The sequence below is a fragment of the Dama dama genome, chromosome 15 (assembly GCF_033118175.1).
Source record: "Dama dama isolate Ldn47 chromosome 15, ASM3311817v1, whole genome shotgun sequence".
Taxonomy (NCBI): domain Eukaryota; kingdom Metazoa; phylum Chordata; class Mammalia; order Artiodactyla; family Cervidae; genus Dama; species Dama dama.
Window position 1 is genome coordinate 18,245,334 of NC_083695.1, and position 21,845 is coordinate 18,267,178.

The window sequence follows — 21,845 nt, forward strand, 5'->3', positions numbered from 1 at the left end:
AAGTAGAATTGCAAACAGCAGCCCTGGAAGGAGCTTTGTGATTTGATCCTCAATCCTTGACTGTATAAACAAGCTATCAGGGACCCAGAGTAATTACTGGATATGATTCAGCTCATACGATGACCACAGTGTCCTCCTGATCATCAGTTAGAAATCTCCAAATATGGTGAATCCATTAGAATAATTATGGTACAGCATCTGAGTTGGCAATGAAAGAATGCAATATAAAAGACTGTTCTGATACCACTTAGAAGCATCTGGCCCTAATCAGACTTCAATTTTAGACAGAGTCCTACCTAAAGCTTCCTGTAATTCATTACATCAGAAGACAAAGCACAGTACCGTGACTATTGAAACATGCTACAGATATAACAAAGAGCATGAACAGCAATGAAAGATGATCTTGACTAGCTGCCAAGGTAAGCAAAGATGAGGGGAATGTTTCTTTTGATTAGAGGGGAAAGTGAGGCAGCAGTAATTTCTTTTCAGAATGTTTACACACTCTGTTTGGTTAGATATTTTATTAAGGGTTCATGTTAACTATGATATTGATTATTCTTTAGCAGCATGTAGCTCATTTGAGCAATAAAGTGCATTTTTATTGCAAGTAACTTCAAGGAATATGGTCTCCCATTGAGAAAATAAAGAGACAGACTTATGATTGGGTCAGGGAATGTGAATTTGAGCTAACAGACATAGAATCTAGACTTAGGCTACAGGTCCATATTCTTTCAGGCGATTTTTTCGGTCCCTGGGATAACACAAAACTGCATTATCATTGAGGAGGGAAACAGTAGCATTGATGAAAGAAGATCTAGGCAAAAACAATACCTTTTAAAAGGTGAAGCAAAAGAAGATCTGTATGATGAAAGAGCTCATAAGTCAGTCAGCTATTTTGAGTTTTTGAAAAACACAAAGAACTCTGGTTTAGAGATAAACTTCAACTTACTCTCAACTCTCAATTACCTGTATGTAGCAGGTTGAATAGATTTAATTTATCTAGTTCCTTTCTAATACACTGCTGCTGAGAAGCAGTCTGCCTACAAATCACAATCTTTCTAAACCTCAATTTCTTCATCCACCAAATAGTATAAATCAATGTTATTTGGCATGAGAGGTAAGTGTAAAAAGGTAAACCTCACTAAACAGTAGTTTTAAATTAAAAAACTTAGAAAACGTCTGATGAACAGACCGTTTTCTAAGACTCCGAACTGTCAGTATAGTTTCATTGTCTCTGGAAGTGATGGGAAGAACAGTTATTTTCTTATTCATATAGTTACCCTTGCTGCCCAAGGAACAAACAACTTGGAAAAAGATATCTCTACTCAGGATGAGGGTTTGCACTAGTCCAAGATATATTACTCACTAGAAAACGGAAGAGGGAGGAAGAGGTTGGAGCAAGTAATTTTCATGCTCCTGTGAGCTAAAAACTTACTGTACTCTCAGTTTGACAAATCATCAGAGTTTCAGACATGGTTGTATATAAATATGTTGTTATATAATTATAAATACCAGTGGCTAGTTGAGCAGGCTGTTAAAAGGTATCACTCCACAAGCATGGACATTTTTATTTTGCTTTAAATTCGTATTAATGAGCATTCATTATGTGTTCAATATACACATATTGTTTAGGTGTGTATGTTTAGGTGTGTACTTTATATAATCCACCTGATTTAATTCTTGCCATTATACTATGGAAAGAATCTTATTCTAATTTTGCATGGGAGGGAACTAACACAGAGGTTAACCCGGCTTCATGAGCAATTTTACAATGTAAAGCAGAGGTAGGTAGGCCAGTCAGGACTCCTTTGCATTAATCTAGTTGAGAGGAATTATTGGTCTGTGAGAAGGGAAAGTAGTTAATCTTTTGGAAAGATTCTATGATGTTGTTTTTGCCCTAAATAGCATTTTACAGATATCAATTAATCCAGTTAAACTGCAACAGAATGTGCAAACATGTTCTTATGACTCATCTGGATCATATCTTGTACTTTCCCTTTAATAAATATGATTTATAAATACATTAAAAGCACTTGATTTCAAAATCTCCAAACCCCCACCTAGTCTCTATTTTAAACATCTTTAGATAGTGAAATTGAGAAAGCTGCCTTGCAAAGTGTGTTCTGCATCTTGACTGCCAGGACTTCCTTTTGGAAATCTGAATAAAACTGAGTCTTTGGTGGGTAAGCATTATGTAGGCTCTGAAGGGATCACTACCATCTCAATGATTTAGCCTTATCATGAATCTACTAAATGAAGATATCCAATATAATCTTGTTTTATTTAGCTGTTTCTTTTATACTCCCTCTCTCTTCTCTATAGTGAAACATGTATACAAAACAGCTGTAAAATAGAAGAACTATATTTAAAATATATATTTTTCTGAACTTCATTTTGAAAAAATGTATGACTTATCTGTAAGTTACACGGTTGGCCACTAAAAACATTTTCTTCACTAACCTGATGCTAAAATCATTCTGCCCTCAAAGAGGCTTTCAGTATCAAGATGCTAATTAATTTAGAGTGAAGTTTCTCAAACTTGACACTCCAAATGTCATTTTGGACCAGACAATTCTCTCTTGTAGGGAGTCAGTTGTCCTATGCATTGTAAGATGTTCAGCAACATCCCTGATGTCTCCACAAATGCCCCTTCCCATTCAGGGATCACAGCCTTGTCATGGTGAAGGGGCTTGCATAACTCAATGAAAGAATGAGCCATGCCATGCAGGGCTGATGGATTGGTCACAGTGAAGAGTTCTGACAAAACATGGTGCTCTGGACAAGGAAATGGCAAACTACTCCAGTATTCTTGCTGCAAGAACCCCATGAACAGTATGAAAAGGCAAAAATATATGACACCAGAACATGAGCCCCCCAGGTTGGAAGGTGTCTGATATACTACTGGGCAAGTGCAAAAGGCAATTACTGATAGCTCCAGAAGGAATGAATCAGCTGGGCCAAAGCTGAAATGATGCTCAGTTGTGGATGTGTCTGGTAGTGAAAACAAAGAACAATGCTATAAAGAACAATACTGCATAGGAACCTGGAAGGTTAGGTCCATTGGATGTGGTCAAGCACGATATGGGAAGAGTGAACATCAACATCTTAGGAATCAGGGAACTAAATGAATGGGAATGGGTAAATTTAATTTAGATGGCCATTATATCTACTACTGCGGGAAAGAATCCCTTAGAAGTAGTGGAGTAGCCCTCACAGTCAATGAAACAGTCCGAAATGCAGTACTTGGGTGCAATCTCAAAAACAACAGAATGATCTCGGTTTGCTTCCAAGGCAAACCATTCAACAATACAGTAACCCAAGTCAATGCCCCAACCACTGATGCTGAAGAAACTGAAGTTGAACAGTTCTATGAAGACCTACAAGAGAACTAACACCAAAAAGGATGTCCTTTTTATCACAGAGGATTGGAATGCAAAAGTAAGAAGTCAAAAGATACCTGGAGTACAGGCAAGTTTGACCTTGGAGTACAAAATGAAGCAGGACAAAGGCTAACAGTTTCTTCAAGAGAACACCCTAGTCACAGCAAACACACTCTTCCAACAACACAAGAGATAACTCTACACATGGACATCACCTGAAGAATAGTACCAAAACCAGACTGATATATTCTTTGCAGCCAAAGATGGAGAAGCTCTATACAGTCAGCAAAAGCAAGACTGGGAGCTGACTGAAGCTCATATCATGAGCTCCTTACTGCAAAATTCAGCCTTAAATTGAAGAAAGTAGGGAAAACCAGTAGGCATTTCAGATGTGACATAAATGTATTTCTTATGATTATATAGTGGAGGTGATGAATAATTTCAAGGGATTATATCTGGTAGACAGAGTGTCTGAAGAACTAGGATGGAGGTTCATAATACTGCATAGCAGGCGGTGACCAAAACCGTCCAAAAGAAAAAGAAATGCAACAAGGCAAAGTGGTTGATTGAAAAAGCCTAACAAATAGCTGAGGAAAGAAGAAAAGTGCAAAGCAAGGGAGAAAGGGAAAGACATACGCAACTGAACACAGAGTTCCAGAGAATAGCAAGGAGAGATAACAAAACCTTCTTGAATGAACAATGCAAAGAAATAGAGGGGGAAAAAATAGACTGGGAAAGAGTAGAGATTGCTTCAAGAAAATTGGAGATATCCAGAAAACATTTCATGCAAGGATGGGCACAAAAAAGGACCTCAAAGAAATGGTAAGGACCTAACAGAAGCAGAAGAGTTTAAGAAGAGGTGGCAAGGATACACAGCAGAACTATACAGAAAATGTCTTAATGACCAGTATAACCATGATAGAGTGATCACAACCTAGGGCCAGACATCCTGGAGTGTGAAGTCAAGTGGGCGTTAGGAAGCATTAATATGAGCAAGGCTAGTGGATGTGATGGAATTCTAGCTGAGTTACTTCAAATCCTAAAAGAAGACACTGTAAACTGCTGAACTCAATATGTAAGCACATTTGGAAAACTCAGCAGTGGTCACAGGATTGGGAAAAGAGAGTTTTCATTCCAATCTCAAAGAAGGGCAATGACAAGAACTTTCAAACTACCATAAAAATGCACTCATTTTACAGGTTAGCAAAGTAATGCTCAAAATCCTTCAAAACAAGGCTTCAGTAATATGTGAATCAAGAACATATTCAAGAATAGGGAACAAGATGGTGGAAGAGTAGGTGGACATGGAATATATCTCTCTTAACAGATGCATCAGGAATACACCATCAGACACAGAAATGCATGCAGAACACCAGCTGAGAGCAGACAGGAGTACCTGACTAGTGGAAAACAATATATAGACCATGTAAAACTTGAGATCAAGGCCTAAGCCTTTGGAGTGGGAGCACTGACTCCAAGACCCCAGACCACCAGAGAACTAACCGTCAGTTCAGTTCAGTCACTCAGTCATGTCCGACTCTTTGTGACCCCATGAAATGCAGCATGCTAGGGCTCCCTGTCCATCGCCAACTCCCAGAGTCTACCCAAACTCATGTCCATTGAGTCGGTGATACCATCCAGCCTTCTCATCTTCTGTTGTCCCCTTCTTCTCCTGCCCCCAATCCCTCCCAGCATCAGGGTCTTTTCCAAAGAGTCAACTCTTCGCATCAGGTGGCCAAAGTACTGGAGTTTCAGCTTCAGCATCAGTCCTTCCAATGAACACCCAGGACTGATCTCCTTTAGGATGGACTGGTTGGATCTCCTTGCAGCCCAAGGGACTCTCAAGAGTCTTCTCCAACACCACAGTTGAAAAGCAACAATTCTTCTGCACTCAGCTTTCTTCACAGTCCAACTCTCACATCCATACATGACTATTGGACAAACCATAGCCTTGACTAGATGGAACTTTGTTGGCAAAGTAATGTCTCTGCTTTTAAATATGCTATCTAGGTTGGTCATAACTTTCCTTCCAAGGAGTAAGTGTCTTTTAATTTCATGGCTGCAATCACCATCTGCATCACAAAATAAAGTCTGACACTGTCTGTTTCCATTGTTTCCCCATCTATTTCCCATGAAGTGATGGGACCAGATGCCATGATCTTAGTTTGCCGAATGTTGAACTTTAAGCCAACTTTTTCACTCTCCTCTTTCACCAAGCGACTTTTTAGCTCCTCTTCACTTTCTGCCATAAGGGTGGTGTCATCTGCATATCTGAGGTGATTGATATTTTTCTCAGCATTCTTGATTCCAGCTTGTGCTTCTTCCAGCCCAGCATTTCTCATGAGGTACTCTGCATATAAGTTAAATAAGCAGGGTGACAATATACAGCCTTGACTTACTCCTTTTCCTAATTGGAACCCGTCTGTTGTTCCAAGTCCAGTTCTAACTGTTGCTTCCTGACCTGCATACAGGCTTCTCAAGAGACAGGTCAGATGATCTGGTATGCCCATCTCTTTCAGAATTTTCCACAGTTTATTGTGATCCACACAGTTGAAGGCTTTGGCATAGTCAATAAAGCAGAAATAGATGTTTTTCTGGAACTCTCTTGCTTTTTCGATGACCCAGCAGATGTTGGCAATTTGATCTCTGGTTCCTCTGCCTTTTCTAAAACCAGCTTGAACATCTGGAAGTTCTCGGTTCACATATTGCTGAAGCCTGGCTTGGAGAATTTTGACCATTACTTTACTAGTGTGTGAGATGAGTGCAATTGTGCCGTAGTTTGAACATTCTTTGGGATTGCCTTTCTTAGGGATTGGAATGAAAACTGACCTTTTCCAGTCCTGAGCCCACTGCTGAGTTTTCCAAATTTGCTGGCATATTGAGTGCAGCACTTTCACAGCATCATCTTTCAGGATTTGAAATAGCTCAACTGGAATTCCATCACATCCATTTGCTTTGTTCATAGTGATGCTTTCTAAGGCCCACTTGACTTCACATTCCAGGATGTCTGGCTCTAGTGAGTGATCACACTATCGTGATTATCTGGGTCATGAAGATCTTTTTTGTACAGTTCTTCTGTGTATTCTTGCCATCTCTTCTTAATATCTTCTGCTTCTGTTAGGTCCATAGCATTTCTGTACTTTATTGAACCCATCTTTGCATGAAATGTTCCCTTGGTATCTCCAATTTTCTTGAAGAGATCTCTAGTCTTTCCCATTCTGTTGTTTTCCTCTATTTCTTTGCATTGATCACTGAGGAAGGCTTTCTTATCTCTCCTGTCTATTCTTTGGAACTCTGCATTCAAATGGGAATATCTTTCCTTTTCTCCTTTGCTTTTCGCTTCTCTTCTTTTCACAGCTATTTGTAAGGCCTCCTCAGGCTTTGGCTTTTTGCATTTCTTTTCCATGGGGATGGTCTTGATCCCTGTCTCCTGTACAGTGTCACGAACCTCTGTCCATAGTTCATCAGGCTCTCTGTCTATCAGATCTAGTCCCTTAAATCTATTTCTCATTTCTACCGTATAGTCATAAGGGATTTGATTTAGGTCTAGTGGTTTTCCCTACTTTCTTCAGTTTAAGTCTGAATTTGGCAATAAGGAGTTCATTATCTGAACCACAGTCAGCTCCTGGTCTTGTTTTTGCTGACTGTATAGAGCTTCTCCATCTTTGGCTGCAAAGAATATAATCAATCTGATTTCAGTGTTGACCATCTCGTGATAATCTCTTCAAACATTTTCTCTTACCCTTCTTTTTCGCTTCTGCTGCTGCTGCTACATTGCTTCAGTTATGTCTGACTCTGTGCGACCCCATAGACAGCAGCTTACCAGGCTCCTCCCTCCCTGGAATTCTCTAAGCAAGAATACTGGAGTGGGGTGCCATTTCCTTCTCCAATGCGTGAAAGTGAAAGTGAAGTATCTCAGTCATGTCCGACTCTTCGCGACGCATGGATTGTAGCCTACCAGGCTCCTCCGTCCATGGGATTTTCCAGGCAAGAGTACTGGAGTGGGTTGCCATTTCCTTCTCCACTTCTTCTTCTGGGACCCCTATGATTCAAATGTTGGTGTGTTTGATACTGTCCCAGAGGTCTCTGGGACTATTATCAGTTCTTTTCATTCTTTTTACTTTATTCTGCTCTTCAGAAGTTATTTCCACCATTTTATCTTCCAGCTCACTGATCCAGCTCGCAAATCAGTATTTTTAATTTCAGCAATTGTGTTGTTTGTCTATGCATGTTTATTCTTTAATTCTTCTGGGCCTTTGTTAATTGATTCTTGCATTTTCTCCATTTTGTTCTCAAGGTTTTTGATGATCTTTACTATCATTATTCTGAATTTTTTTTTTCAGGTAGTTTGCCTATTTCCTCTTCATTTATTTGGACTTCTGTGTTTCTAGTTTGTTCCTTCATTTGTATAGCAGTTCTCTGCCTTTTCTTTTTTTTTTAACTTATTGAGCTTCAGGATTCCTTTTCCCAGGCTTCAAGGTTGAATTCTTTCTTCCTTTTGGTTTCTGCCTTCCTAAGGTTGGTCCAGTGGTTTGCATAAGCTCCCTATAGGGTGAGATTAGTGCTGAGTTTTTGTTTGTTTGTTTTTCCTCTGACGGGCAAGGCTGAGTGAGGTGGTAATCCTGTCTGCTGATGATTGGGTTTGTATTTTTGCTTTGTTTGTATTTTAGATGAGGTGTCCTGCACAGGGTGCTAGTGGTCGTTGGGTGATGCCAGGTGCTGTATTCCAGTGGTTTCCTTTGTATGAGTTCCCACTATTTGATATCCCCCTAGGGTTAATTCTGTGCAGTCCATCTCAGCCTCCGCATCTGAATGCAGAGTTCCAAAGAATAGCCAGGAGAGATAAGAAAGCCTTCCTCAGCGATCAATGCAAAGAAATAGAGGAAAACAACAGAATGGGAAAGACTAGAGATCTCTTCAAGAAAATTAGAGATATCAAGGGAAACCTAGAAACCTAGATGTCCATCGATGGATGAATGGATAAAGAAGTTGTGGTACACACACACAATGGAATATTCAGTTCAGTTCAGTCACTCAGTCGTGTCCTACTCTTTGCAACGCCAAAGAATGCAGCACGCCGAGCTTCCCTGTCCATCACCAACTACCAGAGCTTGCTCAAACTCATGTCCATTGTGTCGGTGATGCATCCAACCATCTCATCCTCTGTCATCCCCTTCTCCTCCCACCTTCAATCTTTCCCAGCAACAGGATCTTTTCCAATGAGTCAGTTCTTTGCACCAGATGGCCAGAGTCAGTTCTTCAGCATCAGTCCTTTCAATGAATATTCAGGACTGATTTCTTTTAGGATGGACTGGTTGGATCTCCTTGCTGTCCAAGGGACTCTGAAGAGGCTTCTCCAACACCACAGTTCAAAAGCATCAATTCTTCCATGCTCAACTTTCTTTATAGTCCAACTCTCACATCCATATACATTGGACAAACCACATTTTTGACTAGATGGACCTTTGTTGGCAAAGTAATGTCTCTGCTTTTTAATACACTGTCTAGGTTAGTCATAACTTTTCTTCCAAGGAGCAAGGGTCTTTTAATTTCATGGCTGCATATTACTCAGCCATAAAAAGGAATGCATTTGAGTCAGTTCTGATGAGATGGATGAACCTAGAACCTACTACACAGAGTGAAGTGCATCAGAAAGAGAAAGATAAATATCATATTCTAATGCACATATACGGAATCTAGATAAATGGTACTGAAGAAATTATTTACAGGACAACAGTGGAGAAACAGACTTAGAGAATAGACTTACGGACATGGGGAGAGGTGAAGAGAGGGTGAGATGTATGGAAAGAGTAACATGGAAACTTACATTACCATATGTAAAATAGAATGCCAAAGGGAATTTGCTGTATGGTGCAGGAAACTCAAACAGGGGCTTGTATCTACCTAGAGGGGTGGGATTGGGAGGGAGGTTCAAAAGGTGGGGATATATATATACACCTATGGCTGATTCATGTTGAGGTTTGACAGAAAACAACAAAATTCTATAAAACAATTATCCTCATGAACAAAATAAATTTTTAAAAAATGAGTCAAAAAAAAAAAAAGAAAAGAACATCCAGTTGCACATGCTGGATTTACACAAGGCAGAGAAACCCAGGGTGCAAATTGCCAATATCTTTTGATCGTAGAGAAAGCAAGGGAATTTCAGAAAATGTCTACTTTCTGCTTCATTGACTACTCTAAAGACTTTGACTGTGAGGATCATGACAAATTCTGGAAAATTCTTAAAGAGATAGGAATACCAGATCACCTTATCTGTCTCCTAAGGAACCTGTATGCTGGAGAAAAGCAAGAGTTAGAACGGGACATAGAATGGGCTGGTTCCAAATTGGGAAAGGAGTACGTCAAGGCTGTATATTGTCACCCTGCATATTTACCTTACATGCAGAGTACATCATGCTAAATGCTGGGCAGGATAAATCACAAGCTGGAATCAAGACTGCTGGGTGAAACATCAACAACCTGAGATATGCAGATGATACCACTCTAATGGCAGAAAGAGAAGAGGAACTAAAGAGCCTCTTGATGATGATGAAAGAGGAGAATGAAAAAGATGGCATAAAACTCAACATTCAAAAACCTAAGACTATGGCATTCATGGCAAACAAAAGTGGAAAAAGTGGAAGCAGTGAGAGATTTTATTTTCTTGGGCTACAAAATCACTGTGTACAGTAACTGAAGACACTAATTAAGAATGTTTGCTCCTTGAAAAACAAGCTATGACAAATCCAGACAACATATTAAAAAGCAGAGGCATCACTTTGCCAACAAAAGCCTGTCTAGTCAAAGCTATGTTTTTTCCAGTAGTCATGTACAGATGTGAGAGCTAGACCATAAAAAAGGCTGAGCACAGAAGAATTGATGCTTCTGAATTGTGGTGCTGGATAAGACTCTTGAGAGTCTATTGTATTGCAAGGAGATTAAACCAGTCAAACACTCTGAATAATCATTCATTGGAAGGAGTGATGCTGTAGCTGAAACTCCAATACTCTGGCCACCTGATGTGAAAAGCAGACTCACTAGAAAGACTGAAGACAAAAGGAGAAGGGGGTGGAAGAGGATAAGATGGTTAGATGGGATCACTGACTCAATGGAAAAGAATTTGAGCAATCTCTGGGAGACAGTGGAGGACAGAGGTGCCTGGTGTGCGGTCACGTGTGGTCACAAATAGCTGGACCTGACTTAGTTACTGAACAACAACAACTGCCCCATACTTTGTCCAAATTTTGACAATAAAAATGTCTCTAGACACTGCCATATGACCCGTGAGGAGGCAAAACTGCCTCAAATTGAGAACCATAGCCCCAGAAACAAGATTCTATTATTCTACTTTCAATCATGATCAAAATGGTGTTCTCTGTTTTTCCATGTGTCAAAAGTCTGTAAGAATAAGCCTCAATATACAAGTCATCATCATTATTATTAAAAACAAATTTAACACTGTTAAAAGAAAAAGTAACATATGGCCATACAAATACACAAATACAGGTAAAACTATCAGATGGTACTTACTCAGTCTTCTTCCTTGTTTCAGAAACAGCCAGAATTATTATTTATGTATTAATCTTTCTGGTGAAACCTCAAAATAAGATTATACTGTACTTACTGCTTAGTAACTTGATTGTTTTTAAATTCAAAATATATAAAATTTCGTTATCTACCTAGAGCATAATTTTAAATAGAATAGCATTCCACTGTATGGCTTTACAATTAGTGAGTCACTCATTCATTTTATAAATACAGTAAACTTCTATATGTCAGGCACTGTGCTAGGTGCCAGGTTTAAAATGTGAAGAAGATAAACAGACAAGAAATTGTGTCATGAAGTTGGAGAGACCAACAAAGAAAATAGAATAGGAGAGGCTAGGCGATAGCCTAATACCCTCTAGGAAAACAGGCCTTGGCAGCCAGGGCAGTTAGATTAAGACAAACAAGAATAACAAAGTGAGGAGTAGCTAGTGCTGAATACAACCATGTGACCTATTGATCTATGTTTCTCTCCATTCATTTATCATTATATTGCTTAATAAATTGCTGAATAATTTAAAATTTTACATAAACTTGGACATTTCCAATCATTCGTATTGCTAGTTTGGTAACCTTTTTGCTACTCTTCCCTGATCCCAGTTCCCCAAGATGCAGGCAAATGCTTGGTGTCTTGCAGCTGTGTTCTTAACAGGTCTAGATATGCAGAGTGACCCTCAGATCCTAATGGAAATATTCAATAGATGAAAATTATGATTAAAAAGGTATTTGAACTCAAATTGATATCACATTTTAGAGGTTTTCTAGTTTTGTGTGTGTGCGTTTTTTCTAAGTGTAATAACAGCTCTGTGTGTGTGTTAGTCACTCAGTTGTGTCCGACTCTTTGCGACCCGTGGACTGCAGCTTTCCAGGCTCCTCTGTCCATGGGATTTCCCAGGCAAGAACACTGGGAATGCCATTTCCTTCTCCAAATAACAGCTCTATCTCCCCTCACTAGTGTCGATAATTCCTGCCAGAATGGTAATTCATTTTTGCCAACTGATCCCTTGAGAGAAGTAGACTCGGATGGAGTTCAGTGGAACTCTTCTTATTCCCTCTATAATCTGCAGAATCCAGAATTGTAGGAATTGGTAAGTAAAACTCTATGACTGGGTTACTAGGAGTGATGGGAAAGAAGTAATCAGGATCATTTCTCTTTCTATTTCTAGGTTCCTGGACCCATGTATTTTGCTAAATGAAGGAACAGAACTATGTAACAGTCACTGATTTATGCCATACTCTGTTCTTAGAAATGGAATCCTATCTTCACTGGGTATCATTTCTAAGTTGGCACTGTAACAGGTAGTTCTGTTACTCTTACCGGCCAGCAGATCCAAGGTGGTACAGTGTGATGGGACTAGTAGATCCTGTTGTAATATGTTCACTGCTGTACTTCCTTTACTTTAAAATAAGTCCCTCAATCTGTGTAATGTCTTGTGGTCAGTGGATCAGTCTGTAAGCCTGCATATAGTGGTGCTGACTGAGGACTATAGGCAAAAAAAGACAAACTCATACCAAGAATACAAGTCCGTTTTCATCAAAATGGAAACTTCAACATTGTACTGTGGTATCTAGTCAATGCAATATTAGAAAAAAAAAAAAAAAAAGGCATTCAAATTAGGATGGGAGAAATAAAACTATTTGCAGAAGACATGCTTATCATTGTAGAAATTCCTAATCAATCTACAAAAAACCCCTATGAGAACCACGAAGTGAATTTAGAAAGGCCATAGTGTGTATGTGTCTGCATACACACACACACTTTCAGCTTATGGCACTTACATAACAATGGGATCAAAATATATCTACAAACCAAATAAACAATAATAAAATCAACAACTAAGTATAATTTTTATTTTTTTAATTTTTTTTTCCATTTATTTTTATTAGTTGGAGGCTAATTACTTTACAATATTGTAGTGGTTTTTGCCATACATTGACATGAATCAGCCATGGATTTACATGTGTTCCCCATCCCAATCCCCCCCTCCCGCCTCCCTCTCCATCCCATCCCTCTGGGTCTTCCCAGTGCACCAGCCCTGAGCACTTGTCTCATGCATCCAACCTGGGCTGGTGATCTGTTTCACCCTTGATAGTATACTTGTTTCAATGCTGTTCTCTCTGAACATCCCACCCTCGCCTTCTCCCACAGAGTCTAAAAGTCTGTTCTGTACATCTGTGTCTCTTTTTCTGTTTTGCATATAGGGTTATTATTACCATCTTTTTAAATTCCATATATATGCATTAGTATACTATATTGGTCTTTATCTTTCTGGCTTACTTCACTCTGTATAATAGGCTCCAGTTTCATCCATCTCATTAGAACTGATTCAAATGAATTCTTTTTAATGGCTGAGTAATATTCCATGGTGTATATGTACCACAGCTTCCTTATCCATTCGTCTTTATCATGAATATCAGACAACAATTATCATCCTACATTGTTTTGAGATGAGCCTGCCTGTTATCTTGTTCCATGTGATAATTTCCATTCTTCTTCCACTCTTTTCTATTTCAGTTATTTATACAGCTTTCTACAATTTATTTGCATTTTAATTGGTTTGAATACTTCATTTATTTGTTAACTCCTGATTAGTAAGCACAAAAAAGTGATACAACTTGGTCTCCATGCTATTGTATAATCACAACTACAAATACAAACTTTGGCACTGAAATGTAGTGTTAGTACTCAATCATACTCCAGAATGTGATATTAATCAATTTAAAAAGATTTTCATAAAACTGTGAAAAAATTACACAAGGATCTTCCATAATAATACAACCATGGACCATACAGAGGTTTATTGATCCTACTTTTGAGACATACTGCTAAATACTACTCATTTGGCAATAAATTCTATGAAGTCTGGTATTATCTCTTATACCGTATGCTACACATTAGAGCTAGGAACTTTTCAAGCTTTTATGGTACATGGAAAGGGTGCTCAGTGAGGGTTTACTTCTTATTTCCTAACACATAGAGGATATTCATCTGGTATTTATGGGTTAAAATATACCCAAATTCCTCTTCAGTGGACAGAATGCCTTTGATCTGCACAAAATTCTAACCTTCAAATTTTGTTTTCCCTGATTGTAAAAATAAGGACATTTTATATGTGCCATCTAGTTTAAGGAGATGCTCAAATTAATATCTCCTGAATACTAAGCATTAATGCTTTATGCATTTCTGAGAATATAAGCTTTACCTCATTTGAACCTACCACAGTCCTATGAAGAAGGTTATATTGCTATCCTCACTTATAGTACTTAGGAAAATTAAAGCCCTGAGGCTTAGAGAGTGATAACAATTAACCTGGCTACTACCAGAACTGGGGTTTATACTCAGGCAGGTTTATTTTGAACTAGAGTACCAGACCCCCATGTTGTAATGCTCAGTGAATCCTGGAAGCTTCTTGTATATCCTTGATGACATTTGTTTCCTGAGTTCTACAGTTTGCCCTCCAGCTTATTAAGTTGCTTGGAATGTCTTGTCCATGGGGATTCTCCAGGCAAGAAAAGTGGAATGGGTTGCCATGCCCTTCTCCAGGGGATCTTCCCAACCCAGGGATCAAACCTAGGTCTTCCACATTACAGGCGGATTCTTGAGCATCTGAGCCATGAAGGAGGCCCCAATGGGAGTTTAGTAAGCTTATTTGTACTCTGGAGTTTTATGCATCTATTTTTTTAATAGTTTGATTTGGGCAGCTGTTGGTTTGCTAGGAGCACTAATGTACTTATGTAAGGATACTGACTTTTTATAGTAAAGAAAGAGATGATTCTAAATTTCTTTGATAATCAAAACCTAACCACTCCCCCTTAAAATACCCAAGAAAAGGAACTGCTTCTTCATTTTCTACATTAACCCAGATGGAACTGAAGGAAATTCACAAGCCATCTGGATTTAATTAGACAGTATACTGTATAGATATGCTGGCAACAGCATGGCTGAGGGGAATTAGCTTTAATGGAAAGAAATTTAGATTTGGAGTGAGACATTTTGGTTTCTCTCTGGCCTCTGTCACTAACCTCTCATGGTATGTTTTTCTTTTATGAAAAGAAAAGAATATGTCCTCTGGTACCTCCCTGAGTTTTACTTTTACTTTGGAGATCAGAAAATGTTTCAAAAAGCATAAATCACTGCAGAATATAATTCTTTTATTATTATCATGGTACTGCAGAATTTAAACCATATTTTTTGTTATTGCTGCTTTTAACAACTTTTATGAATATAGGATAATTAAATCTTTTTGGCATTTTTGACTACTTGCTTGGACCTAAGATGGGAGGCAGGACATTTTGAATCTCTAATTTTGGAATCCAGTATCTCTGTATTGGGGCTTCCCTGGTGGCTAAGATGGTAAAGAATCTGCCTGCAATGCAAGAGACCTGGGTTTGATCCCTAGGTCAATCTCCATGAGCCATAGAAGCCTTCAGTCATGTAAGTACAGTTTGCCTTTGTTTGCAGACTTCCTCTCCCTTTCCTATCTCCCTCAGGTTTCAGAAGTTTAAATATTCAGGCATGGATATAGAAAGCCAAAGAGTTATTATTGATTCCATATTGGGCTGAGGATTCCAAAACAGCTCAAATGAGAGAAAAATAATCTACATAGAACATGTAATTAGCCAGCTGTGGCTGTGGGTAACCAGCTTCTATTAGAGGAATCTTGGATTCCTAATAGCAATGTGCAGTTAGCTAATTCTTGCCCTAATTAGGAAACTCAGTGACTCAGCACAGAGTTTGCTCATATAAAAGTATTTGTAACCATCTTCATTTCATGGCCAAATATTTGGAAATTTGGGACATGTAGTGTTTATGAAAAATGATCAACTGTTCATTAGGCAGCTCACAGTAGGACAGGTGAAAAGATTCCATATCTCTATTTATAATTATACTCTCAGCACTAATCTTACTCCTTTGGGAAGTTGCAGGAAGATAAATAGACAAAAAATAAGCAAACAAAAAATTAGCATATGTGCACTGAAAACCTAAAAGCATCAAGTTTTGTTTTGCCAAAACCACTCTTTAAAGAGAATTAGGCTGATTTAGTAGCTGGAAAACAGATCTTCATTAGTTTTCTTCCCCATCACCAAACTTTAATTTTGCATTTTTAAAATTTCTTTAAAAATATTTTAGAAGTTCAAGATGGCAGAGTAGAAGGATGTGTGCTCATCTCCTCCTGCAAGAGCACCAAAATCACAACTAGCTGTTGAACAACCGTTGACATGAGATGCTGAAACCTACCAAAAATAGATACCCCACATCTAAACACAAAGAAGAAGCCTCAGGGAGAGGGTAGGAGGGGCACAATCATGATAAAATCTAATCCCATGCCTGCCGGGTGGGTGATCCACAAAGTGAAGAATAATAACATTAAAGAAGTTCTTCTACTGTTGTGAAGGTTTGAAATCCCACGTCAGGCTTCTGACAGACCTTTGTTGGTAGAGTCACGTCTCTGCTTTTTAATATACTGTCTAGGTTTGTCATAGCTTTTCGTAAGAGGAGCAAACATCTTCTAATTTCATGGTTGCAGTCACCATCTGCAGTGATTTTGGAGTCCAAGAAAATAAAGAGGATCTTTTACTTTCATCTAGTTTGTTTCATTTTTTCTATCTCATATTCAGTGCTCCCATTTCACTTAGTTTGTGTTTTCCGTCTCTTCTTTTTTTAGTGACGCACTTTCTCAAGACTTTATCAAGCACAGTAGAAAAGCTTTTGTATATATATATACAAATAATATGTATAACATATATATTTTAGAAAAGTTATGAAGTTTTGCCTAACAAAAAAATTTATGACATTTTGATTCTGCTTGTTTGACTTAGTATGAATAGAATGCTAGATTTCTAATTTTAAAAAAATAGGCAACAAGCATCAAAGGTTCACTGTATAGCACATGGAACTATAGTCAATATTTTGTAATAACCTAAATGGAAAATAATTTCAAAAATAATATATGTGTATATGTATAACTGAATCACACACACAAAAATTAATTCTACATTTTGAAATTTAGTAATGTTTATCTTTTTACCAGTTTTTCTAAATGTCCTATGGACATCTAATAAAAACATATGAGATACAAAATTTTAAATACATTTGTGTAGGATATGATTAATATAAATTAATTAAATATAAATCTATTATATTTAAATTATTAATGACATCATTCAAAATGCTCCTAGTCTTATTTTTTCTGTACTTGATAAAAATATTCTCAGAGAAATGTTAATATGTCTCACTATTATTTTATTTTTTTTTCCCTTATATATCTTCTGGTTTTTGCTTTCTGTACTTTTGTTTCTTTGTTGTTGAGGTGTCTAATGGTTTATGATATCTATCTTCTTTGTGAATTATATCTTTTATCATAGAAAACATTCATCTTTGTTTCATTTAAAATAAATAAATTTTAAAAATATTTTAAAGTATTATTGCAAAGAAAGCTGAGCATGGATAATTGATGCTTTTGAACTGCAGTGTTGGAGAAGACTCTTCAGAGTCCCTTGGACAGCAAGGAAATCAAACCAGTCGATCCTAAAGGAAACCAGTCTTGAATATTCATCAGGAGGACTGATGTTGAAGCTTCAATACTTTGGCCACCTGATGCGAAGAACATTGGAAAAGACACTGATGCTGGGAAAGATTGAAGGCAGCAGGAGAAGGGGATGACAGAAGATGAGATGGTTGGATGGCATCACCAACTCAATGGACATGAGTTTGAGCAAGTTCTGGGAGTTGGTGATGGACAGGGAAGCCTGGTGTGGTGCAGTCCATGCAGTTGCAAAGAGTTGGACACAACTGAGTGACTGTACTGAAGTGACTGCAAAGATGGTATGTTGTTTTGGTAGAAAAACTTCTATTTATTGACAAATAAAAATGAAATAAGATGAAAAAAAACAATCAACTTGAACTAACCCTGGGGTTCATGATCATTCTTGCTGACCTTAGCTTACTGCTCAGTGAAAATTAAAATCAGATAAATGATGTGACAGTCCTTTAAAAGGGTCATGTTGAATATAGAACAATAAGAGCCGACCTTCACTACGAGCTTACTAGATACCAGACATTTTTCTGACCACTGTGCAAGGGTTATTATGACAGCCCCAGATAGGTACTGCTATCCCTACCACAAAGATAACAAATGTCAAAGATGTTTAGTAATTCACCCAAGATCGCAAAACTAGTAAGGGATAGAATCTGAATTAAAATCTAGCAGTCTGACTCCAGAGCTCATATTCTAAACTGAGAGTCATCAAATTATATCCCAAAAGTCAAATCTGGCCCTACCACTTGTTTTTGTCAATAAAGTTTTATGGAACATACACAAACATACATTCATACTGCAATCAAAATCTTAAAACTCAGGAATAAATCTTGCTGATTATCGGTAGGCATATCCATGGTTTTCCAATTCTTTCCTGTTTTTTTGTTTTTTGGATGGGAAAGGGAAGAGATGATTTAATGACTAAGAATAGAGAGTATGCTAAACTTAATATTGATACCAATTCTAGACAACTACCACTCAAAGGATTTATAAGAAAGGGAAAAGAATTCTATATTACCTCAAAGGGAACAGAATATGAATTCATTGAACCCTTTGTATCTATTAGATAGGGCTAAACTCTCAGACAGATTTTGATAATGTTGTTTTTGATAAGCACAGTTAGCTGTATTGTTGTCACAGCTCATGACTTGATGATAATACTGATTTATGCCTTGACTGTAAGAAGGACTCTGAAAAATGCCACTAAATTTCAGATCCTGGTTTGGAAGTCAAGAATTGTGCGATGTAAATGTATCTTTTAAAATACTACTCATTTTTGAAAACAAAACAAAATAAAATCTAAAGACCAATAATTAAACAAGTGAATATCAACATGTGTTTATTAAGCCCTGCTATGACAACTATAAAATAGATACTATAAAGATAACATCTGTTTTTAAGTAGCATACAACCTTGCTGTAATAAAGTTTATTCTCTTCACAAACAGAGCTTCTTGCCAGTATACATTCATTGTTTAAAGCACACATCCCAGATTATTCTAGTCTATGGGGACTGTGAGCTTTCACTGCCTTTGACCTATTTTATAACACTGTAAGTCGTAGATAACTGAAAGCAGTACAAAAGAATTCTTGTGTATATATATGCAAATAAATTCTTTCCAGTGTAAATTCAAAGACTTCCCTCTTCCACTATGGACATAGTTGTGCTTCTATTCACAAATTCATTTCAACATTCCTGATCTATAATAAAGTCTATTCTTCAGATACTTTTTGAACTGGTTATAACATCTTACCGGTTTTCTTTGAGACATGTGGTCATTGTATATCTGTTATAAAATTATCCCTTAACGTGAATTTAGGCTCTAGAGACAGTCAGTGAGAGATCCTAATCCTAGTTTAGCTATTACCAGCTGTGTAACATTAGGCAAAAAACTACCCTCTCTATTAATAATATCTGCCTCACTAAACTGTTGATATCAGGGCTTCCCTGATGGCTCACTTGGTAAAGAATCCACCTGCAATGCAGGAGACCCCTGCTGGAGAAGGGATAGGCTACCCACTCCAGTATTTTTGGGCTTCCATTGTGGCTCAGCTGGTAAAGAATCCACCTGCAATGCGGGGGACACAGGTTCAACCCCTGGGTCGGGACAATGCCCTGGAGAAGGGAAAGGCTACCCACTTCAGTATTCTGGCCTAGAGAATTCCATGGATTACATGGGGTTGCAAAGAGTCAGACACAACTGAGTGACTTTCACTTTCAAACTGTTGTGGGATTATGTGACATGTTACTTCTGTTATAAAACTTAGATGCACTTGATAAAATAAAATTCATACTTTAAGGCAAAAGAAATTTAAAAATAAATACTGTAATATAGTTTATTTATAATAAATAAATGTATTTATTTATTGTTAATTTCTGCTGTATAGCAAAGTAATTCAGTTATATATATGCATATATAAAATTCTTATTGATATTCTTTTCCATTATGGTTTATCACAGGATATTGAATACTATGCTATATAGTAAGACTTTGTTGTTCACCCATTCCATATATAATATCAATAGTTTGCATCTGTTAATCCCAAACTTCCAACACATCTCCACCTACCTAGCAACCACTAGTCTATTCTCTCTGTGAGTCTGTTTCTTTTTTGTAAATAAGTCCACTTGTGTCATATTTTAGATTCCACATATAAGTGATATATGGTATTTATCTTTCTCTGACTTACTTCACTTAGTATGATAATCTCTTGGTCTATGTTGCTGCAAACAGCATTATTTCATTCCTTTTTATGGCTGAGTAGTATTTCATTATATATATATATATATATATATATATATATATATATATATATACACACACACACATCAAATCTTTTTTATCCATTCATCTGTTGATGGCTGTTTAGGTTGTTTCCATGTCTTAGCTATTGTGAATAGTGCTGCTATGAACATAGGGGTGCATGTATCTTCCCAAATTATATATAGTTTTGCCTGGATATATGCCCAGGACTGGGATTTCAGGATCATATGACAACTCTACTTTTAGTTTTTTGAGGAACCTCCATACTGTTTTCCACAATGGTTGCACCAATTTACTGCTTTACCAACAGTGTAGGAGGGTTCCCGCTTCTCCAAAACCTCTTCAGCATTTGTTATTTGTAGACTTTTTAATGATGGCCATTCTGACCAGTATGAGGTAGAATTTCATTGTAGTTTTGATTTGCATTTCTCTAATAATGATGTTGAACATCTTGTTATGTGTAAGGCAAGAGACATTTAAATGTATTTTTTCCTCTGCTGTTTGGGCCTCCTCTCTACCATTTAGTGCCTTTAGTGTGCATTGTGCATCTGTCCTATGCATTAACCACACCTTCCCAGTAGCAGAAATAGCTGTTCAACCATAAATATCTATTTTTCTCCTTCTGGAGCCAACCATGTAACTCCTTAGAAGATAATACACCGTTATCAATCCTACAAGGTGTGGCAATGAGCTACCACTGGCCTTGTACATGCAGATATCTTTGGTGAACTTTGCATACAAGGCCAATGTGTCATTTCCTTTAAAGCTAGCAACTGGTATGGGAACAAATTGGGTCAGATAACTTGGGGATATTCTGGGAACCATAATGGAAGTTCTTAGTTTAAATGCTAACTTATGACCTCATTAGTGTCACTAGCTATGTTACTTGTATTTTGTCTGCTCTATAAGATTGTTACTTCTTCCACTACCAAATATGTGACTGAGTCTCTGATAAAAATTAACTATGACCAGGTGACTTGAAATGATTGAGCAAATACATAATTCTATAAGATCAATAATGTAACTCTAGATATGGAAAGAAACAATGAGAAAACCATAGCCTGGAGCATAACAGACTAGTAGAACAGGTGGTCCAGAGCTTTGGACTACTATTAACAGGGCCTAGTCCAGTAATAAGACACTGAGGGGCCTATCAATGAAACCTATGCTTGACCTGGGAATAAGCACTCCGAGCACCATGGAACAAATTTGTCACAAAATGCCTCCCAAACCTTGAACAAAATGAAAACAAAAAGGAAGGGATTGTAAAATAATGTGGCCCACCATCCAGTTCTGTAAGAATCAAGTCATTAGCCACTGCAGTTGCTGACCTATAACACACCCTGACAGGAATTCCACTTGAAGATCAGGATGAGTTACTTTGTGCTCTAGGAAAATTGGTACTAGTCCTCAGATAGTTAAATATTTTCAGGAGAAAATTTTATGAGCTCAGTTTCTGGCATCTTCCCATACTTAGGAAAACACTTAAACCACTAAGATATCTGTTCCTCGTGAATAGCAGTAACATTCTGCCAAGACATGGCCTTGATTGCATGTACCTCTTTACCAAAATTACATACACACCTGATTCCTCCCTTACCTCTTCAGAACAGT

At 37.6% G+C, this 21,845-nt stretch overlaps 1 long non-coding RNA gene across 1 annotated transcript in view; it reads left to right on the top strand.

The window, feature by feature from the left end:
- Positions 1 to 251: 251 nt before the first annotated feature.
- The window catches only part of LOC133070013 (uncharacterized), a 129,912-nt gene continuing 108,318 nt past the window's right edge, over positions 252 to 21,845 (top strand). The window contains exon 1 of the long non-coding RNA XR_009696058.1: positions 252 to 419. This is a non-coding gene — a long non-coding RNA (uncharacterized LOC133070013). The remainder of the gene's footprint in view (positions 420 to 21,845) is intronic.